Source organism: Marmota monax, unplaced genomic scaffold (assembly GCF_021218885.2).
Source record: "Marmota monax isolate L192 unplaced genomic scaffold, Marmota_monax_Labrador192_F-V1.1 WCK01_AAM20220418_F8-fsc00195, whole genome shotgun sequence".
Lineage (NCBI taxonomy): Eukaryota > Metazoa > Chordata > Mammalia > Rodentia > Sciuridae > Marmota > Marmota monax.
In genome coordinates this window covers 1,061,692-1,086,213 of record NW_026691979.1, presented here as the reverse complement: position 1 = coordinate 1,086,213, position 24,522 = coordinate 1,061,692, and the positions used below count along the sequence as shown (strand labels likewise).

The following is a 24,522-nucleotide window of genomic DNA, read 5'->3' as shown; positions in this document are numbered from 1 at the left end:
ATGGCATCTGAACTGGGCTTTAGGAGGCAGTTCCGCCCAGGCCTGGGACCGCAGCCCTGGAGGTGGTGACTTCCACCTGCCACACTGCAGGAGGGTTCTGTCCTGACAGCAAAAATGGTACTGAAATGCTCCACCATCTCTGACTCCAGTTAGGCACCAAGTGCCAGCGGAACCCAAGATTCTGAATACGCATGAGTCAAACAAAATCCAGTTATGCAAACAACAACCCCAGAGTGCAGTGTCTACTTCTGACCAGTACCAGTGTGCCAGGGTATGAATAAGGTGACCGTCCATGTGAAGGTGACAACCCCATGCTGCTTTGCAGGTCCATCTAATGCTTACAGGCTAAGTGCTCACACACACACACACACACACGCACACACACACACACACATGGGATGAAGAGACTGCCCAAAGAAGCAGTCATTCATTTTGACAATGACTTACGTGTCTGATGCACAGAGGAGACTCTTACTTTCTTTGCAGGAGACGTTTGCCTGTGTTGATAATGACAGTGACTTTCCTGGGAGCCTCATGAACTATCTCAGTAATTTATAGCCATGAGCTCTAGAGATCATTTATAGATGTCAGTGCTCACAGTGTTACTCAGAATACGCACCTCCCTAGGTTGAGAGAGCGTGTCCTTTACATTTTCAAAGTTCTAAAATCTAGAAATATACTCATTCTAAGATTAGCTTGAAGCAGCATTTCCTCTGCCCCCAAAACTTGTCTAAGAACTTTATTTGGATCAAGGAGGAAAGAAACATCAAAAAACAAACAAGTCAACAAATAAAGACGTGTCAATAAAAACGTCTAAGAGACTTTATGTGGGTTGAACTTTCTGGAGAATTATCTGTTTTATTGTCTTTTCTATCACCCTATCTCGAAACTTGATTTTTACACCACATCCTGTCACACCGCCAAGGGAAGCTGTGTTTATGGGGCACAATTACTCTTCATCGCGGCTGTACCTGGCTTCTTCTGAAGCTTTTATTGTTTCTTCAAAAGGTCACTTAGGAAGCTGTAGCATGATGGAACGCATTATCATACAGGAAGCTCCACACTTGGTTCCTAAATGCCTGCAGGCCTCCCCAGTGTCCTGTACAAAACAACCCCTAAAGCTACCCCTGTCGGGAGGTCAAAGCAGTCCACCAACTCAAGTCAGCTTCTGGCTCACACCTTCTCACAGTTAATGATCTCACTCTGACACAGGAGAAATCCTGCACACCCCCTGGAGGAAGCACTGGGAGCCCCGTGTCAGTGTTTGGAAGAGCTGGAGGAAGGGCTCTGGGGACCCAAGGGCTGGCATGGCACTCCTTGCTTCCAGCGGGTAGACTCTGAGCTGGCCAAGAGGGCAGTCTCACCCTGAACCCTGACTCTGCCCAGGGCTTTGGGAACACAGCCCTAGTGAACGGTGTCTCCCCTAAACTACACTGAGTTCATTCCAATTGAGCTTCTCTTGCTGGGTTTACAGGCAATGTTGAACCACGACCTACTAAAAAATTCAGCGCTGCTTTTAAATACTGATAAAATGATTCAAATTGATGTACAATAGCAGAATTCTGAAATGTCAATGTAGCACTCTGTGTTATAGATTCTATATCTTTTTAGGGAACTTTGCTATGGTTTATTTTTAGGTCTCAAGTTTTAAAAAATATATATAGAATTTAAATCTACAAAACTATCCCTCAGGAGATTTCCCATGGAAAATGAATTTAAAAGACTTCAATGATCAGTCATCCGACTGCCAAAGACTAATAATATCTTTATAAATCCAGAGAGCAGCATACTCCACCTTGAAGCCACCAGCCTGCAAGAATGCAGGCCACAGAAACAGGTTCTGCATTTTGTTAAGCCACAGCAACTTAAAAAAAGAATCAAGGAGTTTGTGTGAAAACATTATTAAGAGTTACATTCAAAGTGTGGCTATTTAGCGATTCCAGGTCTCTCTGTTTTCCAGTGATTTCTTCGTCAGTCATAAATGCAGCAAAGTTACTGTGAACCAAAAGTGCTCATCAAAACAAGATGCAAGCCTCAGGCCAATGGGAATGTCTGCTGCACGCCTTCTGCAGTCATGAGCTCTGAGCCTCCTTTAGACTTACTCCTGTGACTTCTCGTGGGACAGTCACTGCAGTTATCCCAGACTGCTAGCCTTAGGTGTTGGACCAGCTCTCATCCTCCCAGGGACCTGTGTGGAGGGGTGGAGAGCTGCTCCCCACGCAGTCCACTTCCCTGCCCTGCTGAGCCGTGAGGACAGGCAGGTCCAGCCTGGGCTGCAGCACTGGTGTAAAGGTTCAATTGAATTGTCCACTTGATCGGATTAAGAGATGCTGAAGAGCAAGAGCTTCTGGGTGTGTCAGTGAGGGGTGTCTAGGAATGATCGGCATGTGGGACAGTAAACTAAAGTGGAGACCCTCCCCAAGTGTGGGCGGCACTGTCTGGGGGGTTAGAGGCTTGGATGGAATAAGAGAAGAACAAGGGAGCAGCAGCAGATGCAAGCTCCGTTCTTCTTGAATGGGTTCTTGATCGCTGCCATGGTCAGCTGAGGACATCAGACTCTTTCCTTCACTCTTCCAAAGTGGACTCTGCCAGTGACTCTCAGGGAGCTCCCAGAAGCCCTTGGCCTTGGGCAGGGGCAGCACCATTGATCCCTCTTGTTCTGTGGCTTCAGTCTCTTGGACTGCAAGCTCCTGGTTCCTCCAGCTCTCCAGCCTGCAGCTGGCCACTGTGGACTGTCCAGCTTCTCGTCGTGTGAGCCAATCTAATAAATCCCCTTTCTATAATCATACCTCCTGTTGATTCTGTCCCTCTAGAGAACCCTGACGAATACCACAGAAGGGTCTTCTGCCAGGCAAGCTGGGAAATCATGGTTGGAGAAGAACAGCTTCCACTACGTGCTCTGAGGCCTGGTCCCCAGCACTGACACCTTCAGGTGTCTGCAGAGAGCCACCACCTCACACGTTTACAAAATATTCCCATTTGGATAATGTTCTTTCTTAGGGAAAAAAAAATCTCTTAGTAATCTAAGAAAGGCTGTCATGTGCAAAAATAAGGAGAGTGTTTTCACACATACATGCAGTAAAAAGAATAGGCTGACAAATGCCCTCATTTTATTAACTGTATTTATTTGCAGTCACCTGGAAAGAAAGGGAGGCTAAGGCTGCATCCTTGCTTAAACTAATCTCTGTGACTCAATTGAGGAGAAAAGTTAATTAACGCTGAACTTCCTGAAGTGCTTAATGGACCCACATTTTAAAACATGGCCTGTTACTTAAGAATGAAATCTAGGGTGTGTGTGTGTGTGTGTTTAGTTTTTAAACCATTTATATATATATATATATATATATATATATATATATATATATATATATATATATATATATATGTCATTCTTTATAGTTGCTGTTGGTTTCAAATTGATTTGTTCACCCCTTCTTCTATTTAATTCACTCCATTCCTCCCACATGTTAAGTTTTATTATCAAGCTGTTACTTTATAATTATGTGAGGGGTCCCCCATGAAAAGAGCCTCCAAATTTTCCAAAAATAATAGTGAAGAGGATATTGAAGACATTTAAACAGAATGTGAACCTCTGAGCCTCAGGGAGAGACATCAAAACCCTGTCCAAGTCCAGAATGGGAGTCACACAACCCAAGATTGGACTTTCTGGACCTATCTTGCTCTTTTCATCGAGCAACTCGCTAACAAATTATGAAGCAAAGCAGTCACAGCTAAGGATTCCAGGGGTGTGACCTGAAATATTTCACAATTCTAAATTTGTCCTACAAATTCAAACCAAACCTGCCCTAGTGTTCTCTGCACTTGTGAAGTCCTGTCAGCTCTGACAAGTCACCAGGAAGGAACATGGATGACTCACCTTCTTACTGGTTGGTGACATGACCCTCCGACCTTCTGTGTTGAGGATATTTGAAACTCAGGTGGGGAACTCAGAGTGAGTTGGGGTCAGACATTCACATGGTGGGCATGGAGATGGAAGGACAGGATTTATCTCCCTCCATGTGATTCTCCAGCTACACCCAGCCGGTGAGTATGGTTTTCTGGAACTATCTTGCTCTGTGCTAGAACTTAGGGTCAGCACAGGGTTCCTTCTCAAGACAGGTTCTTGCCAGTTCTGAGCTGGGGACTGAGAGCAGCTGGATTGTGCAGGGCCTGTCGTCCACTATCTCACCAGGAAAAGAAACACTGGTTCAGCCCTTGGGTAAATGCTAGACTAAAGGTCTGTGCGCAGTTGAGAGGCAGAAGAAGAAGTCCTGAGCCGTGGTTAAGCTTCAGAGAAGAGAGGACATTTGCCCAGGCGTCAGGCATCTGCCAGTCACACCCAGCCAGTGGGCGCCCTGGGGACAGAGAAGCCCACAGGAAGGCCCTGGGTGAAAGGTGCAACATGTTCCTGGGAAGAGCAAGATGAACGGCCACCTGCCCTGAGGCTCCGTGACCAGTGCCGCAGGTCAGGGTGCGAAGGGGCCAACAGGGTAGGGGACTGGGAAGGGTGGATGCACTGGCCGGTGGCGTGGAGTGGGATAAATGCGGCAGAGCTCGCAGGTGAGGGGTGGGCGGCCCTGAGGAGCAGTGCGGGCGCTGTGCCCTGTGTGTGTGGCCGAGGTAGGACGAAGGTCAGCGCCGAGGGCCTGGGGATCTGCGGCCTCTCCCCACAGGCCGTCCAGTCCTGGAGCAACGTGAGCCTTCACGGAAGACTTCTTCTATGAAATCACTTAAAAGTGCCTGGGACGTTTTTGGATGCAGAAGGCGACGACGTCAGCCCTCACAGAGCACAACAGGGAGTAAGAGCAGTGGGCTATAACCACAGGGTGGCCAGATGGACGCGGCACACAGCTCAGGGGACGCACTGGTCACCGGGCCTTCACAGCCACCTTTTCCTTTCTGTTTCTTTCCAGTTACCAACGCATCCTGTGGCAGGCCGTGGCACACAGAAGCAGGACACAGGGTGAAAGGTCCCTCGGACACTTCTGTGTTCTGAGCAGGAGCTTCTAGGAGCCGCCATGAGTGACTGTCACACAGCAGCAGCCTGCAGGAGTCTGTTGGTGCTGAGCTGGCCTGGCACCGCCCTCAACACGTCCAACGGGGCGCATCTCACACATTCCAACAAGCAAGATGGTCATGGGGACAATTGCTACTCCCAGACAAAGGTGAGGTTTTAATATTATTGTCCTAAGTGTGACTTCTGCCTGATGAAGGCACTAAGTTATACAAAGCAGCTTGGTCTAATAATACTTCATTTTCATTGATGAGGTATATTTGCAAGTATAATTTCTTGATTTTTTTCCCCAACATATTGATGTGTGCGTTGGGGGTGGTGGTGTGGACAGTGGATCAGGGACAGAACCCAGGGCCTCATGCATGCTAGGCAATTGCTCTACCATTGAGCTACATCCCCAGACCTGGCCCAATGTATTTATGGATGTTAAAGTGAAGGAGGGAGAAGGAAGAAGGGAGGGAGAGAGGGAGTGAGGGAGGGAGGGAGGTGGGGGAGAGAGAGAGAGTCTAGTCTTCTGCTTGGGAACACCTATCTGGCACATCCTGTTCCCTGATGTGCACTGACTCACTGATGAGACCCCTTAGCCAACACAGATTCACAAAGCCCCTACTCTGCCTCAGACATTTTGCTAGGTGCAAAGTTAATAGCTCAGTGCGTGTCCAGGAGGATGGAGCTGACTTCTAGCACTATCAGGCTGCCTGTGAAGGGGCATTGTCTGCTAATCAATGCACACTGAACACAGAGGATCTTGCAATGCACAGCTCTGTCTCCCTCCAGGGCTCAGAGAGTCTAAGGAGGGGTGTCACCACGGCATCACTGAGTACCTAAGGATGAGTGGCCACAAGGGAGGATGCACTAGCTGGAGTCACATGGCTGTTCCTTGAGGAGGTGGTGGCCACAGGATGCAAGCACAGGCAGCCCATGTACAGGCAGCCATGCACCATGAGATATGGCTGCTTCTAAATGAGCCACCTGTGCTCTCCAAGGGGCGCGTGGCTGGCGGGAAATGGCACGGGCACGGGTGATGGCAGCTGGTCTCTTCAGCTTCACAAACACAAAACACACAGACACATTCATGAACACACAGGGAGACCCAGAAGCAGCACCAGGAAGTCAGACCACCTTGTCTCACAGGCCTTGTGTGATTTATCTTCAGTTTTATTCCTGTTACCTGCAGGTAATAACTAAAACAGCCACTTGCCCTGTAAGGGTCTCTTTTTATAATTTGTTGTTTTTGTTTTATATAGAAATAACATGTCTAAAAATATGAAATTCAACAAGTTTTTGTTTTAAACTCTGAAACTATTTCTTAAAATGCCTTGACTTTTCCAATCCTCTGACTAACTGGCACTGATTCTAAAGTGTCTCATTATAGGAACTAGTCCTATATAGTCCTCATGGCCAAGTACAAATGAAAACTTTCATAATATACACTTAAATAATTTAATGTGATTTGATATAAAAGTGAGACAGAGTTTAAAGCTAGATTGAATATAGAGTTCAATAGCTTGGTAAATTAAATACCAATCTATAGAGAGCCAACAGAGAAGGTGGCCAGTGAAAAATTATTCAGCCAATGTGTCTCCAACACCAAAATAGAATGCATTCGAATTGTAATACAGTTTTATATTTTAAATACTGATAAATACTTTCAATAATGAATTGTTTAATCATGAATATTTCTGCAAAATTGAATATTATTATTATTATTATTATTATTTTGGGGGGTACTGATGATTGAATTCAGGGCACTTGACCACTGATCCATATCCCCAGCCCTGTTTTGTATTTTATTTAGAGACAGGGTCTCACTGAGTTGCTTAGCACCTTGCTTTTTCTGAGGCTGGCTTTGAACTTGCGATCCTCCTGCCTCCGTCTCCTGATTTATAATTACTTTTAAATGTAGGAATATTCAAACAGTCTCAGAATATGATTTGTTTTTGTGTGTGTTTTACTATATTGCTTAAGGAAAATTAAATTTATCAAATACAAATGGTGGAGGAAATGGAGGAGGAAATTTAGCAACACATCAGATGAGGTGTTTTTAGAACAATCACTTCTAAGTAGTACAGATTCCTTAGCATATAACTTCATTGGTCTAAAACTCAGTGACGCTTACATTCATATTTGTTTCTTTGTTGAAGAGAATATCCAAACTGACAGCTACTTTTAAAATATTTTTAGATCAATACAGAAACAGCTGACTAATCTGCTATTTTCACCCCAGGGTTTGAGTGTCCACCACTGACTTAGGAAGCAGAGTGGACTGTCCAGGCCTTAACTGGGAAGTTCTGTCTGAGCTGAGAAAATGGGCAGAATCAAGGACTCTGTGTAGGCCTGGCTGGAGGGTTCTGGCACAGTGGGTCAGTGGCCGGAGCCCAGCAGGGTTCCAGCTCCTTGGAGGGCCTGAGGCTGAGAGGCACCGTAAGCACAGACCGTGCAGACCCCACACAGGGGCAAAGACCAAACTGCAGAGCGCAGGGGGTGGGGGGTGGAGGACGGGTGGCGGCAGGCGCTGGATGGGGAACAAGTCCACCCAGCCAGGCTTCTTTGAAGTGGACCTCCCCTCCCAGTCCTAGGAGAACTTCCTCCCAGAGCTCCCCAAGTCCTCCTTGGGTCCAGAAGACAGGTGCCAACAAACTGTAAGAGATCTTACCACTTCTCTTCCCATCTACTGAGGCAGATCCATATGATTAGCCAAAAAATGTATTATGACTAATCATCATTTTTAGAGGTCCCAAGAAGGGACTTCATCCTTGATCATTTAGAAGCTAATTTAAACTTTCATTTCCCCAGAAAGTTTTCAGCTTTGGATTATGAAACATAACAAACCTAGACATGCCAACTATTTCCATGTAAATTTACCCAAATCTGCTCCTTCTCACCTGAAGTCTCAGGAGACAACTCCTGGTATAGTCAGTGGCCAGAGCCTGTAACTGACCGCTGCTGCACGATTACCTGCTAATCTTTCCTCTCTTCATTTATGCTCCTACTTCTTGCCAAAAAGTCTTCCGAGAGATTGGCAAAGCCTCTCCTGGACAGTGTTCAAGACCCCGAGAGAGCAGGAGAGTGACAGAGGGGTGGGATGGCCCAATCTGAGAGAGGCTGAGGACACAATGATCAGAGGGCTGTGGGCCGGGGAGGGACAGAGGAGGAGAAAGGGGACAGCAGAGCCCTTTCCAGAACCGCTCTGGCCGAGTCTTGGCACGGCCAATCCTGTTCTGCTCGTTTTCCAGGTACCCAAGTGTGAATGGTCACGTTATATCTCCCTTCCCCCACACTGTAGAGGTGTTTATAAGAAAAAGGAAAAGATTTATGAAAACATCTTGAGCTCTTCGTAAATAAAGTCTGCAGGACTACACAGGACCTCAGCAATGTGGAATTTGTCGCTGCTCTTGTGATTCATATGTTGCTACTTTTACTGTTCTACAACTAACAGGCACAAAGGGATGCCCACCCAGTGGGAGAAGGCAGGTCCTGGAGCCCTGGAGCGTGATGGTCGTCAGTTTCAAAGAGCTGCACCACTGCCGGGCAGCCCAGCCTTCACAAGTACGCTTGCTGTTCCTCTTCTGAGCGTCTCCTCCTTTCAAAGGTCCTGCCGCATGAGCGCCGTCCTCAGCCTAACAGGGACTGGAAGGTGCCTCAGTCTCATAGGGCCTGCTTCCCTGGCACTCCAACAGGGGCCACCTGGCTTGACCACAGCCCTGCAGCCTCACACTGCCGCTCTGGGAAGCGCTTGGCCTTGTGCATTTTCACACCGAGACTTGAGGTTTCAGCATGAAAACGTCATGGAGTGTGCAGTCCTCAGACCCCAACCAGAACAAAATAGGTAACCACAACGTCAATAAGCCAAGCCCGTGAGTGCCGGCTCCTCCCCAAGGGGCCAGCTCTGCTCTCCTGCTCCTGTCGAGACACCGGCTCTCTGGAATGGCTGTGCCCGTGGAACCAGCGCCAGCCACCCTGGCACTTTCTCACAGTGTCCCCCTCTAACTTGCAAAGCTCCACCTGATTCATCAAACTTTCTTCAGCTCACCTGGAGCCTGCAGCCGTCGCCCCCTGAGGTGTCCTGGCAGGGACCCCAAGGTACCCAAGGTGAAGTCTCGCTCCAGCCAGTCTCCTAAGGGTACTGGGGCCCACGATGCCTTTGCACCCAGGCTGTCTTCCTGGGCTGTAGTGTTGCTCATGGATCCAAGTCACCCTGTCCTGCAAGGTCAGGCTCCACCCCTCTGGACATTCCTGCTCTGCCCTAGCTCTTCCTTCTGAGCATGCTTCATCCAGCGTGAACACGCGAGGACTGGTGACTTTGTGTTTCTACCCTTCCCTGCTTCCCCAGGCTGGTAGCTCATCACCCCGCACAGAGGGCGGCCTGCCTGAGCAGGGGCTCAAGGTGAGACCTGTGCTGCACAGTAAGTCCAGCACTTACAGAAACCAGGAGACATGTCCATGTCACTACGTCTAATTTGTGCTTGTTTTAACTCCAGACCATGAGTTTATGAATGCCTTTGACTCAACCAAAATATCAAGCACCTAATGTTTCAAAGTGTTTTTAAAACAAAATTCATTATCTTTCCACATAGGGAGAAATCTGTGCTGGCTTTTAGTATCATGAAAGTAAAAGTATGTCCTTCAAATTTTAATACTTCCTGATTTTAAAAATTTTGGAAGGAATAAAAAATAACATTCAGGGCTACATGGGAAGCTTCATAGTCGAGAATTTGCCTAGCATCCAAAAGGCCCTGGGTTTGATCCCCAGGATGTGTGTGTGTGTGTGTGTGTGTGTGTTATTTATATATCAATGAAGATATATAGGTGTATAAAAATTAAAAGTTACACTGAAAATGTGATGTTAGGGAAATTTGAGAATGGATTAAATAATATTACTTGCAAACTAGAAAGGAACCTATGCAGTTTCTTATTTCTCTACATTAATTTTCCAGAGAGGAAAACCCATCAGCTGGGTATGCGCTGATGTGGAACTGCTGGGTGCCACATGTACATATTAAAAGGACATTTTCATGTATGACTTTACATTAAACGAAGTTCATTTCAGAACTATTCAGCTCTAGAAGGGCAGAGTAGTACCTCTGGTCATGGTGAGTTCAGTTTGAGGATAAAAACCGAGTGGACAACAAGCCTGTCAGTTTTCAACAGCCAGCGACCTAGATAACAGTGTGGGTGTCCAAAAGGGGCAACACTTTTCCTTCACTTCTTGGTGAATGATTTTCTTATTGGCGTTTCCTATTAGAATCATAGTATTCCTTTAAGTTTGGAAATATGTTGTTTATTTTTCAATTATCAGTTCAACGATCAAACATTCAAATTACCACAGAAATACTGTCTATGAATGAACAATTTCTTAGCATTTCCTTCGATTATTATATTGTGCAAGAGAACAGACAAATAATTTTTTCTCCTCAACAGGCCCGCTTCATAGAGGTCTTATTTCACCCTAAAGCATATTAGCATTTCTAGAAGCTTCCACTAGAGACAGTCATTCTGTGCGCAAAAATCACTGCCTCTGGAATTTCATTGATTTAGTTTTTCAATTCATGTTTCATTGTCCAAGCTACACAGTGGGCAGGGTTCCAATCAATTAATCAAAGCAATAGGGACCACACACACACACACACACACACCTGGCCTCTAGAGAGGTCAGGTCTCCTGACACTGACCCACACAACGGGCCAGACCACAGCCACTTCTCTTCATCCAAAGTTTCCAACTTGCACAGAGGAACTTTCCTGTCCAATTTGTGTACAGAATCATTTTCTAATTTTTAATAAAGGAGAGAGATTTCTTATTAGCTAATGACAAACCTTGACTCAGGAAGTTCTGCGATTCCTTAAAAGTTCTCTGTTTTTCCTGAGGAACTTGACAGCTCTGAGCTTTCCACCCTCAGCCGGAACCCAAGCCCCAGTGCCAAGATGTATTCCTGTTTTCATTCTCAAGTGATTCACTGCTGAGCCCTGAAGTGATATTTTCACTTCTACCCATGATCTTCCTGTCAGTACCTCAGGGGGAGATTGTGCAATTTCCAAAGAGCACCTTCAACATCATTACCTTCTGCAATCCATGATCTATGCCAAAACAAGATTCACACCAAATACCGGGTCAAAATCCAACTTACCAACAGTAAACTCTTACCGCTCTTTAATTTTACCTTTGAAAATCTACCCTTCCCCATTTCCACATGCACATGTCACAGTCACCAAGGCAGGAACACTGGGGCCAGCTCAGCCCCCCCTCTCCTGTCTAGGTCCACACCCAAGCACTTCCTAAGCCAAGGCACCAGGAGATACAAGGTCAATGCTCTTGGAATCATTATAAGAAATCCTGAAATTCCTTTAAGTTGAAATATGTCTTGATTCTCAGCATCACTGCATTCAGGATGAAAGGTATCCACAGCAGTTCTTACTCACAGCCTGGGGAGCTGGGCATGGCAGGAGGAGCTGCTGGCTGTGCCTGGGGCAGGAGGCTGCCGGTCTCCAGGGGCCAGGGAGGGAATCCTGCCCTGGCACCTGCCCATGGGCTGTGACAGGTACCTGGGGGGAGGGGTCCTCGGCACTCACTGCTGAATGGTGCTATTTGTACCATCTCCGACTCCAGGCAGATTGCAGTTCAGTGTCTTTGGGGGCTGCAATGCCTGTTCCCTGTCCCTCGGTCTCAGGGCCTCATGTTAGATTTTGGCAGTCAGAATAATTTTTTTTATCATTGCTTTCAAAAATGTTTACTTAGGAAAAAAGTCACTTCAAGATGATGTAGAAGCCCAAAAATAGCCCTTAAATAAATGTACTTATGTCAGAACTCATGGAGGAGAGTAAAAAACAATTCTGACTCTGAATAGATTTTGTGACTCTTTCTTTTCATGTCCTTATTAAGGATGCCATGACAGGTAAGAAAAATCCAAGCCCGGTGACCTGTGACCCCATGTTTCCTTTCTGACAGGGTGTCCTGGTCTCCGAGGCTTTTACCTTCCCAGAAAGGACCTCTGTAAACTCGATATGTCAGTGAATAAAACGTTCAATGCTTCTTTTTGTCACCTGGAGCAGAGGGAGCCTGCGTCACCCTCCCACGCAGCTGGCCACCACTGCATGAGGGGCCTTTGTCTTCAGGCCTTCATTTCACGTCTCACCAAGTTGTAATCTTTGCCTGGAAAATCACGGAAATGCGGAGGGCTTGGGGGCTGGGCTTCCGGGCCCTTCTGCAGCATGCTGGGCTCTGTGCTGGCCCAGGGCCCCTCCCGCCCTGGGGGGCAGTCAGAGTCAAACAGGTCGTGGCCTCCTGGGGTTCTGTGCAGCACTGTAGGCTGCACTGTCCACCTGTCCTGGTGTGCCTGTCATGAGTCAGCCAAGGCCACAAGCATGCCCTCCGCGGGCAGGACACTGGGCCGTGTGCCCATCTCCACCTCTACTTTGCCTCCTGACGTTCACTAAACCACCTTGGATTCTCCTCCTGCTGCTTTCCCTCCCTCACAGGTCGTGAGAGCACCTGCACCTCCCTCCCTCTGAGGCAGGGATGGCCATCCACCTCCTGTCCCAGGGGGAGCGCGGCAGTCAGGCCGAGGCCCCTCTCAGAGGCGTCAGCCGTGGTCACCGTGTTTTGTAATGTGTTTTGCAATTGCCAAGCACACGTTTTGATGTTTATCTAAGCACACACAGACACAGGCAGCCTGGCACACAGCTGTGTGGGTGGTAGTTTGTGTGGCACGAGGCGTGTCCGGATCTCTGGCACCTTTTCTCTTCATAAAATTCCCCCCCTGTTTCAGATACACGTGGAGCTGTTTCCGGGGAGGTTCCCCGGGTTGCATTTCCACCACATTCAAATTGCCTGAGTGATATTTCCACTGGAAGTCATTCTTTTGAGGAAGCATGATACAAGACAATATTTTATAGACTTTTGTTTTCTTATAGAAGCAGAATAAAAATTCCATGTCCTGAATTCTCAGAAAAAGGTGCATGTTTATAAAAGTGATGGCTATGCCGGGACGTATCAACCAGGAAGATCTTCACTAACAACCAGAATGTCTGAAGGCTGAGACTGAAGTTCTAAGGATGTTACCACGTTTACAAGAGTAACAGTGAGTTTTCCGCACACAATTTTTATTTTATTACACAATCCTTCCCTAAAACATCAGCTTGAGTACTATTAGAAATCAGCCTGTTGTTCTTTTTTCACATTTTTCCTTACAGCTGAGTATCACCATATTGAACTTTATAACTCTCCACGGTTGTTCCCCAACTCAAAGGAATCCAACCTGGAGATGATTCGTTGGAGACACTCAACTCATTTTGGGGAAATAGGCCTAAATATCTGAGCATATGGAAATAAATTTTAGATATGAACAAAAGGAACTTTGTCAGATTTAAGTGTTAGAAGTTTTCTGTTGGTTTCTCTTCCAAGCAAACCATGCCAGGTGCAAACCTCGTGTGCGTACCTCCAGCCCTGGGTCCTGCCTCCCTCTTGTCCCCTCCCATAGGCCACCATACTGTTCCTCTGCCAGGAAACTCACTATGACCCGACCTCTAACTGGGCGGCTGGTGATTCTGGTCCTCACCCCAGTGCAGTGCTCCTGAGGCAGCGCCAGCATCAGGGACCCTGCCTTCTGGACCCACGCCTGCCCTGTACTGGAGGCGGACCTGGGCACTCTCTGGACTCTCAGAAAGCCTCCTGCTGCCAGCTCAGCCCTTTCCTGGAGACGCGTGACAAATCCAAGCCACTTATGTTCCCTGCTCCCAGGTTTTGTCCTTGGTCTCTCCTTTCTGTGTCTGAGTCTCTGATTTGAAAGTCTTCCTCAGTCCTAAGTCCTGTAGACACCGGCTCTGACTCTTCAGTGCTCTGTCCATGACCTTCCCACTCCAGGGCTGTATTTGCTGGGCCCCAGCATAGCTTCCTGCTGCCCAAAGCACCCCTGTTTCCTCTTCTGAGTTCATCTGACCTGGATCTCTTTCATGAATCGTCCACCTGGCAAAATTGGCATGCCCGCACGTTGGATTCCCAAACAGGATAGCTTTTCAAATCCTGTCTGTGGTTATAACCTTCTCCATATCCTGAGTGGACTATCATGAGATTCCTTCTTCCAATACAAGGCACGAAATCAATTCCTTTTCTCTAGGTCCATAGAAATTGTCATTTTAGGTTCATTTCTCTCCAATCCACATTTCCTAGCATAGCAGGCCAGGTGTCCGAGCATCCTGAAATGTAGTTATTATATTCATGGTCCTATCAGATCTGAGCAAGAGCAAATGCAAAACACTTACATGGGATGAGGTTTGAGTGAAGTCAGTGGAATGGCCACAAGAACCAAAGAAAACACTGTCATTTGACATCCGAATTATCAACAAAGAACGTGAGAGAAAATACCTTGAATTAAACTGGAGGCCGAGAGGCACGTGCTGTGTCCTGAATAAAAGGCATTCAGGGGACACTTGGTTGAAGACCAGTGGGCCTTTCAGTCTGACCTCAGACCAAGGAGGAAGCCACTGCAGATGTGCTGCTGCCTTGCTGTGGCTCCTGAGTCGCTGGAGGCCAGTGAGGGGAGAGCGGGGTCCTCAGCTTGGCGCTGTTGGGAGGTGGCCGAAACTTTACAGGTGGGGCCTCCTGGGGGCTTCAGCTCCATGGGGCCATGCACTTGAGGGAGACTGGAGGCCCTGATATTTTCTCTCAGGTCTGCCACCAACCAAGTGGCCTTGCTCTGCCACATGATTCCCACCATGACCTGCTGCCTTCACACAGGTCCAAAAATGTGCCCAACCAACTATGGACTGAAATCTCCAAAACCATGAGCCCAAATTAACCTTTGTTCTGCATACATCAATTAGCTCAGGTATCTCGTTATAGTCACAAAGATTCTTAACACAAGTGGTAAATAATCACATAATGTGAGGCACTGATCTAAACCCCACATACATTTAGGTATTTGTGACAGTGGCCATGAGGTGGTACCTGTTTTTACCTAACAAATGTACCGGTGTGGACCTCTTGGGACACCCTAACTGGAATGTGAACCCAGCTCTGCTGCTGCCCTGCTATGTGACCGTCCTTATCTAAGTCCTACCTGTCTCTCTCTGGAAGTGACAGGGAGCAGGGCTTGCCTGGAACTCACTCACTGTCCCCCAGGGCACCCCCAAAATCCCCCCAAGTGGGACCTGAGGTAGGGTGAAAGACAGCAGAGGGGGGGCCCTGCAAGGGATACCAGAGCCACAGCCAGACTGATTCTTTGGGAAGATTTCCAAGTTGTGACTATGTAACATTGTAACTATGACAATACAGAATGCAACTTTACAACCTGTTTCATTTGCAAATAGTTTCATAATTGTCAATGGAAACTGCTCCTAAAAATTAAAAAACAAAAAAACAAAATAACATATAAGCAATCATATTGTACATTTTGCTTTTATAGAAATGCACATCTGCAAAGTGTGTGAGTGTGTGCACACACTGCCTTTATGCTTTTATGGAATTACCTGAAGAAGAATCAAAATAACAAAGTTCCTGTAAAGTCAAGGGTGAAAGAAGACACCAGAGTCACCCCAGAGGTGCTCCTGGTGGCCATGCCCTGTATCTATAGAGCCCTTCTGTCCTGAAGTGCAGACAGCGTTTGCAACTTGCTTCTTGTCAACTGAATACGGCAGGGGCAGCGAATGTCCTGGAGCAGGTACAGAGAAGGTCCCACCATCCATTGACTGATCTGAGCTAGTCACAGGAGGTCCCCAAGTACACCTCAGGCATCAGGACCCTTGGAATGGGAGCTGGCCTCCAGTGGGGAGCAGTGTGCTGCTGTCCAGAGAGGACGAAGCAGGCATGACCTACCCAGGAGGGGCCCCGGTGGGGACTTGGAGCAGCATGGAGGAGCTGAGGGCCATAGGCAGCACATCAGTTCTGTCCACAGCCGGGAGAAAACCAGCCCCAGGGGAGATGGCAGCAGGCCGGCACCTGTGGCAGCTGTGTACTGCTTTAGGCCCAAGGTCATGGAGGCTTTCGAGGCAGAGACACCAGGTCCCTGTAGAGCTCCCTCCTATCTAAAACAGCTTTGGAAAGTCACCTGCCAGCAGATGTGGGGAGAAAGCAGAGCTTGTTACGGCTTTCCCAACAGTGTTCGAGCTGCAGTGGTGGCCATCCAAGGGCAACCCTGCTCTACCGACCTCATCTAAAATCCACACCCAGAAGCCACAGCTCCCCGAGATGCTCCACAGCATGGCACGCATATCGCAATTGTATTCTGTATGGAAATAAAATAAAACCTGTGAGTGTTGGTGTGGGTTCATGTTCAGGCTGCTTATTTTCTCATCCTTCTGAACCCATTCCATTTTTTCCATGGGTTCACAGCACAGCTATAAACAACTTTTAAACCCCTTGGATAAAAAGGTGCTTTGGCAAGATTTTCTGTAATATAATTCACTATAAAATCCATAAGGGAGATGAATGCTATTCTTCAAATAAAATGCCTTAAGTCAGTATTTTCATTGCTGTGATCAAAAGTCCCAGAAAGAACAACATAGAGGAAGAAAAGTTTATTTTGGTTCAGGGTTTCAGAGGTTCAGTACATAGATGGCTGGCACCATAGCCCCGGGCCCAAGGTGAGGCAGAACATTATGGTGAAAGGATTTGGCATGGGAAAGCAGCTCGGGAAATGACAGCCAGGACCAGGAACAAATACAAACCCAAAGGCATGTCACCATGACAAAAACTGCAAGTTTTTAAAAAATCTTTTTGCTTTCTTTCTGCTTCTGATTACCACAGTGAACTTGGCTAAAAGCTGTCAGCAGGATTCATCCCATTACCTGAATGCTGTGCCTAAAACTTCCTCCTCCAGAACAATTAGTACATCTCCTTTAAATCCAGCCTCACACAAAGTCTCAGGACATGGACAAAATACAGACAACTTCTTTGCCATAACATAACAGTAACAGCCTCTGGTCCAATTTCTAGTAGAGCCTCTTTTTCATCTGAAACCTCATGAGCCCAGTCTTTACTGTCCATGGTCCTGTTGGCATTCTGGTCTTCTGAGATCCCACCTGAATCACACACTAACCTCCACTTACAACATGCTAAAGCTTTTCCAGCTTCCATCTCTAAACTTTTCAAAATCCCTCCCACAAATTCCAAAAAGCTCCAAACACTTCTGAACCACCTGGTCAGGTTAGTCCCAGCAATGTTCCCACTTCTAGGTATCAATTGTAGTTTCAGTAAACCTTTCTGTCCCTGTGATCAAAGTCCTGACAAACATAACTTAGAGGAAGAAAGGTTTATTTTGGCTCATGGTCTCAGAGGTATGGTTCATGGTGGGTAAATTCTACTGCTCTCGGCTTGAGGAGAATGAGGAGAACATGATGGCAGAAGGGCTTGGAGAAGGACAGCATCTCAGGACAAGGCAACCAGGAAGCAGATTGAGAATTCCACTCACCAGGTAAACTATGAACTCCAAATGCATGCCACCAATGATCTAGCCACTCCCCACCTGTCAATCACCACCCAGCTAATCATTCAGTGCCTGCATCCACTGATGAGGCCACACCTCTCATCATCAATCATTTCATTTCTGAATAACCCTAGGTTGTCTCACACACGAGCTTTGGGGGACACCTCCTATCCAAACCAAAACTGGGCTATTTTAATTCAAAACAGAAATGCTTACATGTTACTTCCAAGGGTGTCTAGAAGACTTGTCTCTATCATTTATGAAATTAGATTGTAGAGCTTTCCTTTGAGGACTGCTAATTAACTGGTATAAGCTTCCTGATGTACAGTTTTATAAGTTACTTAAATCCTGTTTGCATTCAGGGGAGCTCATCAGAGGCATCTGTATCAGAAATTTGCTGTGACTACTAACCTAATAGGGCAGAGAGGGGTGCAAGGTTGACATCTAAAGAAGATTACATCAACCTTTCAAGGACACCATCCCATTATGTGAATAATTATTCACCCATGACCTCAAGGACCTTGTCTGTAGAATCTAACATACCTATTCCTGTCTTTATGCAGAATTTTAGTAATTTATCATACAGTGCCTATGCATGTTTCATTCACACAATATTTCTGGCCTGTTTTGAAGTTCAAAGGTGACCATGCTTAGTATTTCTTCATTGGCCCTGAGGTTCTCTGCACACTCAAAGGCTCATTCTAATTAATTTGAGTATTTAATGTTGGTGCCATTTTATCTCTATCAGCATAATAACGAAATCAGCTGCTTAAGCCCATAGCTCTGGGCTTTAATTTTCTCATGCACAGAATGTGACAGTTTGTTCAGAATCAGCTGTCAATGCCAAATAACACCACCTCTGCTCCTGCAGAGGCTGTGACTGGGTGGGACATGCTAGTGAGTGGGCACTTGGCTATACACACCATGGTGGGGTTTACCAGGTGTCCCTCTAGCTCTCTTCAATCTGTACATGCTTCAGGTTGGCTACATCACACACTCCCATGGAGTACCATTTCAAAGCATCCAGGGGCCACTTAGCATCTTTAACAGGTCCAAAATTACCACCTTCTAATCCAACAAGCCTGGTCCTTCCTATTTTCAGAACAGTGGGGGGGCATCTTGCTAGCCAGATCATACATGCGCTTCCAGGTCAGGCCCCATGGCCCCATGTGTAACATAGGACCAGAGAGGCTGGAGTCAGGACGGAGCTGACATTACTGTCCCCAACACCTCTAGGCCTCTCAGTCCAACCCCAGTGCTCCGGGGATTGCTGACAGGAATGAGCTCAGACACAGCTTCTGCAGCAAGCAGCAACCTGGCCCCTGGACCAGGGCTCTGCTGCCTTCTCACACTGCACACTACAGAATCTTTCAGGAACAGAACAAGGCTTTGGAAGCCTATGGAGCTTGATGAACTGAATTGCTTCCTTTACCCATCACTTTCTTTTACCAAAAATATTTTGTCCATTCAACCCATTTTTACTAAGCATCCGATGAGTGAAGCACTTCCTGGCTTTCCTGCTTGTATACGTTCAGGCCTGACCTCTACCTACAGGCTTTACTGCCAAATAACACCACCTCTGCTCCTGCAGAGGCTGTGACTGGGTGGGACATGCTAGTGAATACTGTAGAACCAAGAGTTAAGCTGGTAACTGCTTTAATGGACTCAAAAGATGCCTCTGGGTCTGTGGTCATGTTCTAGTAATGAGATCCGTGCAGAGAACCACAGTGTAAGTTCCCTCTAAGTGACAGCTGCTGTCCCCTGAGATGGTGCCTGACGCCATGCACAGAGGACGCAGGTCCATGACCCAGCGCCCTGAGAGAGTAAGCCACACCTTGTGATCCTGTGAAAATGAGTCAAAAAGGCCAAATCACTTCCCTTGCAGAACCCCTGCCCAGTGTGGCTCGTCACTAATGACACACTGACCTGGGATATGCTTCGAGCAGAAGTTAGAAGCATAAGGATCTCATTATTTTATATGTCCTATAATAATAACATTCCTTAGGGCACATCCATAAAAAACCCAAACCATAGTGTTGATATTCTTTCTCCCTCTGTTCAAACCTGTGCCAAAATGTTCTGGCCAGGAAATCTCTGGCGGGTTTGGGAGGGAGGTAAGCGGGTTGCTGCTCTCACTGTGTCTGCACTGTGATGTCGCTCCTGCTCCCCAGTTTTGAAGTGTTTTTTTTATTTCCCAAGCTGCATTGTTTACGGAACTTATGATAATCAGGAATTATGGAATTAGAACTAGTCTCCTAAATAAATGCAAACACATAATAATATAACTTCCCTTGAGGAATCTATGGTCCATTTGAAGATTTCAAACCAGCCCAGGACACAGAGATACACGGGACACATGTGGCCAGTTGTGGAGCTGCGTGTGTGTGGCTGGTGTCCGTTTCTCCTCACACACATGCTCCTCTCTTCTCAGACTCCATCTCCACAGATGCATGGCTCAAAGGCCACAGCCCACTCTCTGCAAGGTGACTGAAATTTTGCTCTCCCTGGGAATGCCCCTCTGACTTCAGTCTCCCTCCTTCCTGCAAATTCTGGGCCAACTTGACCACTATCTTCATCTCTAAGTAGGTGACACAGAGTTGACCAAGTAAAGATTCCCCCTCATGAGAATGTCATGCTTGCCGGTGAAAACATAAGACCCAGGGACCGAAGTTGGGGGCTTGGGGCATTGAGGAAAGAGCGCTTAGGGGAGGCAGATGGTGGGCAGCCTGTGTGGACGGCAGTGGAGTGGAACCCTACTGTCCACTGAGGAGATGAAGATGTTCAGCAAGAGCCTGCAGGACCCCTGAAGTCTTGGTGCCTCCCATTCCTCTGCAGAACCCTGCACAGTCACTGCTGATGGACATACAGACACACACACACACACACACACACACAGACACACACCAGCATATGTGTACAGACCGCGTAGCTCTGTGGATGTACAAAAGCAAGAGTACGTTGATAGAGCAAAGCTCAAGCTTAATAAAAAATGATATTACAGCCAAACGTGCCTGTCACTGTGTACTGGGTCTGTGAGTGGACACCTTCACCATCTCCAGACCCACCCACGGTTAGCACTTAATCGTAGTGCATCTGTACGCGGGAGGGAAAGCCACAGTCCTATACACCAGTCACACAGTGCTGATGGGGACTCTCTGACATCACTTATTAGTCAACAGGGACGGCAGCTTTGTCCTTCTGTGTCAGTGCAGTGCTGACCACTCAGCACTCAGGAGCCCAGGCAGGTTTCCTGATTAGTGGGAAAAGGCTGCCCCAGCACAGCCCAAGGTGCACGCTCAACGCTCAACGCCGCTCCTGCACTGTGTCCCCAGGAAGCCAGCGTCTTTGTTAAATTGTGCAGAGGGTTTGCTTGTTTCTCACTGTTTAAATGACAGTGCAGAAGCTCGCTCCAAGTTTCTGTAGGTCCTGTGGTAAAGTTTCTTAAGAATGAATATCAGGAAATCATTATTGTAAAGTTCTCAAAAGTACATGTTTTTAAAAGGAGTTTGAGTTCAATATGGGATTTAAAAAAAAAAAAATCCCAAACTCCTTTTCTTTAAAAAATTTGTCCAGATATTAAGAAAATGTAGTCACCCACTGTCAAGACAATTTTTTGCTGATATTTAAAAGCTCAAAATCACTGTGAGGAAGCAGAACTAAAGTGCTCCTTAGACCTGCTGACACTCCACTCCTTACTCTTGGAGCCGGAGTGGAGGACTGGGGATCCAGGAGCACAGCCTGAGAACGCATACACAGCTGTCACATTGCTAATCCCACGTCTTAATCCAGACTCATGTTACAGGTCACACATCAGCGTGAGGTGCACAGGGGTGCAAAACAGATCCCTTGGTCCCTGCCGTCAGAGAGCTCACAGGAAATGGCCCACGCGCGGCATGGTCAGGATGTTGTGGCACAGACAAATCTGTAGTAAGAGCAGTGTTTTGTAATAGACGCAGACTTCTTAAGTTTTATTTTGGTCCATCTGACTACTTAAAAAAACAGTAGTTGCTTAATCAATGCCTGTTAATTAGTGTATTTATTCTGGGTGGGCCCAATGTTGATCTGTTTTTCTTCCTTGCCAATGTCTTGGCAGATCTCATTATCAGTCAATATATGTGGTGTTTATTAAAGTGCATCTCCTAAAACATCTGCAAGTAAGTTCATCAATAGTTCTGGGTTTTTGTCAGGAGATGAGGATTTGGGTCCCAAGCACATCACGCCTGGTGTGAAGCTCCATCAGGTCACTTAGAGATAGGAAGATGCTTTCTAACTTCTGAAGAGGATTAAAAGCCACCGGTCAAGACCCAGAATTGCCAAGGTGCTAAAATTGGAAGCAACCCGGAGCTCACTATTAATACTAATAGCACATGTGTGCTATTTGTCTTCACTTCTAAAAACCACAGCCTATTTATTAAGTTATATATTTATTCTGCTGACTAATCCACTCATGTATGCACATTAATTATGGATCTAAAACATTTAAATATGAACATTTCCTTAAGTAAAAGCAATTAACTAGCAAGAGGAAATCACAAGTCTTTTGAAAACAGTTATCATCATTTCTGATATAACTTTTAGGGATGGATATTTGATTCAGGTATTCGATCGCACTGTGGGAGCTTGGAATTTCTTAAACTTAATTACTTAGTGTTTAAACCCTAGAATTTAATGTGAGGTTAATACTATTTTGATGACATAGCCATCGGCACCGTTAATTCCACATCACAGATATCTTTTCCCGGCAGCAGCCTGCTCAGACTTACGAGGATCCTACAAGGGGGACTTTTCCCAGGAGAGTCTGCTTCTGAGGGTGGAGACAGGCGGTGTGATGGGCAGGGGAGAGGATGCCTCCTGTTGTATGGGTCTGATTGAGAACCACAGGCCTATCATCTCCAGAGCTTCTTCCTTCTATTTCCAGATGCTTGTGCTACTACGCAAATGTGCCCATGTATTGGAATGTCCAGGAAATATGCACTGACTCAAACTTTCTCAAAGTTCCTTGGGAAACCTGGCGGGACAGCCAGATGTCCTGAGCCTGGGCTGCCATCAAAGACAAACGAGGAGCTTTGTCAACCCAAGAGTGCCAAGTGGGGGCTGAGAAGAGACTCCAAGGAAGCCCTCTTGGTGAGGGTGGGTGGGTGTCAGGAATGGAAAGACTGAAACCCCTGTCTCCACCCAGGCCTTGCTAACTACTGCTTGAAGAACAAAGGAGACAGCAGAAGGCTGTGGACAGTCCAGTGACCCTCTCCCCTCTGACGCTGGCCACATGAGGCTGCACACTCAAGCGTTACCTTTGGGGGACTTTTGCACCTCTATGAGAACAGAGCTAAGTGTGGGCGAATCAAGAACCACTCCAGCGGGTATCAGGAGGAGGGGAGACAAGTGGTTGGGAACAGCAGGGAGACACAGGCCACAGCCTGGCCCAAGGCTCTTCCCGGGAAGCTGCCTCGCGAGGGCAGCACAGTGGAAGGTGAGCCCTGGCGCCCTGGCCACAGCTTTCTGCTCTCTGGTGAGGAACAGGGACAGCAGACGCGGTTTGTGACATAAGCCAAGGCATCCAATTGTGCTCAGTGGAGGGAGCACTGAGGAACCCTGGGTGTGCGTGGGAATGTCCTCCTGTCCACCCTGTGCTAGGAAGACTATCCAAAGGCTTTGCCGTTGCCTTCCCCAGTGTCAGTGCAGTCCAGGAGCCAGGAGGGGGGTATCCATGCATCCAAGCAAGAAGCACACTGCCAAGCACGAGGAAGGGACCACAGCACAGGAGAAGGGTCCCCAACGTGTGCTCCACCTGCACGCACTGAAAACGGTCCCTAAGAGCTCTGCAGTGTTTGGAGGGTGAGATTCTGAAGGCTGGGGTCTCTTAAAGAAAGCCATGCTTATCAATCCATCCCAGGCTGTCCACCATCACTGAATTATGCATAGGAATCAACTGAAACGCTTTGACTTGGTGAGTCTTTTCAATGGGATTCTCATGAGAGTGAAAAGTAGGCCTTCTCAGGACATCGGCCACTCTGTTTTTGTCCAGTCTTAAAATCCATCAACCATAATTTTTTTTTTTTTTTGTATTAAGGGGACTGAGGCAATTCATCTTCCTCTGGGCACCTGGATTAGCTTGGGGTCTGAGGGGTGATGATTATCCTCCCAGAAATTCATTTGCTCATCTGTCAAATAAAGGCAGCAGCTCTGATGAGCACCCACATCATTTCACACTAAAAAAATCTGAATTTCTAAATTTCCCATGTCTTGGGGTCATTTTCATGAAATTTTAAAATCAGACTAGTAAAAGATTGCACTATTTATATATTGAAAGCATTTCAATTGATTAATCACTTTTAGTTATCCAAAGAAAATAGCTATTTTTGTTTTTAATTTGGCTGTGACTAAGAATGTTGCAAATGGCAATTATTATAGTGAAATTCTTTTTTTTTTTGAAAAAGCAACAATTAATTTCCTTTTCTTGTCTTTTTAATTTATATCTTAAAAAGGAAACCTTCCATACTGATTTTCATTTTGGGAGGTCCCAGAGATCAAACCCAGGGATGTTTTAGGGATGAGCTCCATCTCCAGCCCTTTTTATTTTTTGAGACAGGGTCTCCCTAATTTGCTCAGATTGCCCCTAAATTTGCCCTTCTCCTGCCTCAGCCTCCAGAGTTGCAGGGAGAAGGTCATCTTTGTGCCACCATACCCAGCTGATTTGCATTATTACAGGGTACTGCAGAACACTGGTTAAACTGTAGGCTGCAGGTCAAATCCACACTCCACCAACTCAAAGAAAGGCTCTCTGGTGAGTACTCAAATGACTGTTGGTTCTATCATCGGGGGAATGAGTGGTGAGAAAAGAATCTACAACATCCAGTTGCTATGCAGTTGTGTGTATACAGTTGCATTATATATGTGTATATATATATATACACATAATATATAAAGTATAATATATATTTTACATATATCTCGAAAGCCTTAGGAGCCTTCATCAAGAACAAGCTGATGGGGCTGACCCCATTTTAAGCATTCACTCTAAATCCTTCATATCCATGTTAGTCAGCCTTTGGATGGTGCACATTATGCCACCATCAATCTTTAACCCCAG

General features: G+C 46.6%; 1 protein-coding gene across 2 annotated transcripts in view; it reads right to left on the bottom strand.

Annotated features, from left to right (window-relative positions):
- The window catches only part of Csmd1 (CUB and Sushi multiple domains 1), a 1,167,250-nt gene that overhangs the window by 259,649 nt on the left and 883,079 nt on the right, over positions 1-24,522 (bottom strand). The gene's annotated exons all lie outside the window — the stretch shown is intronic.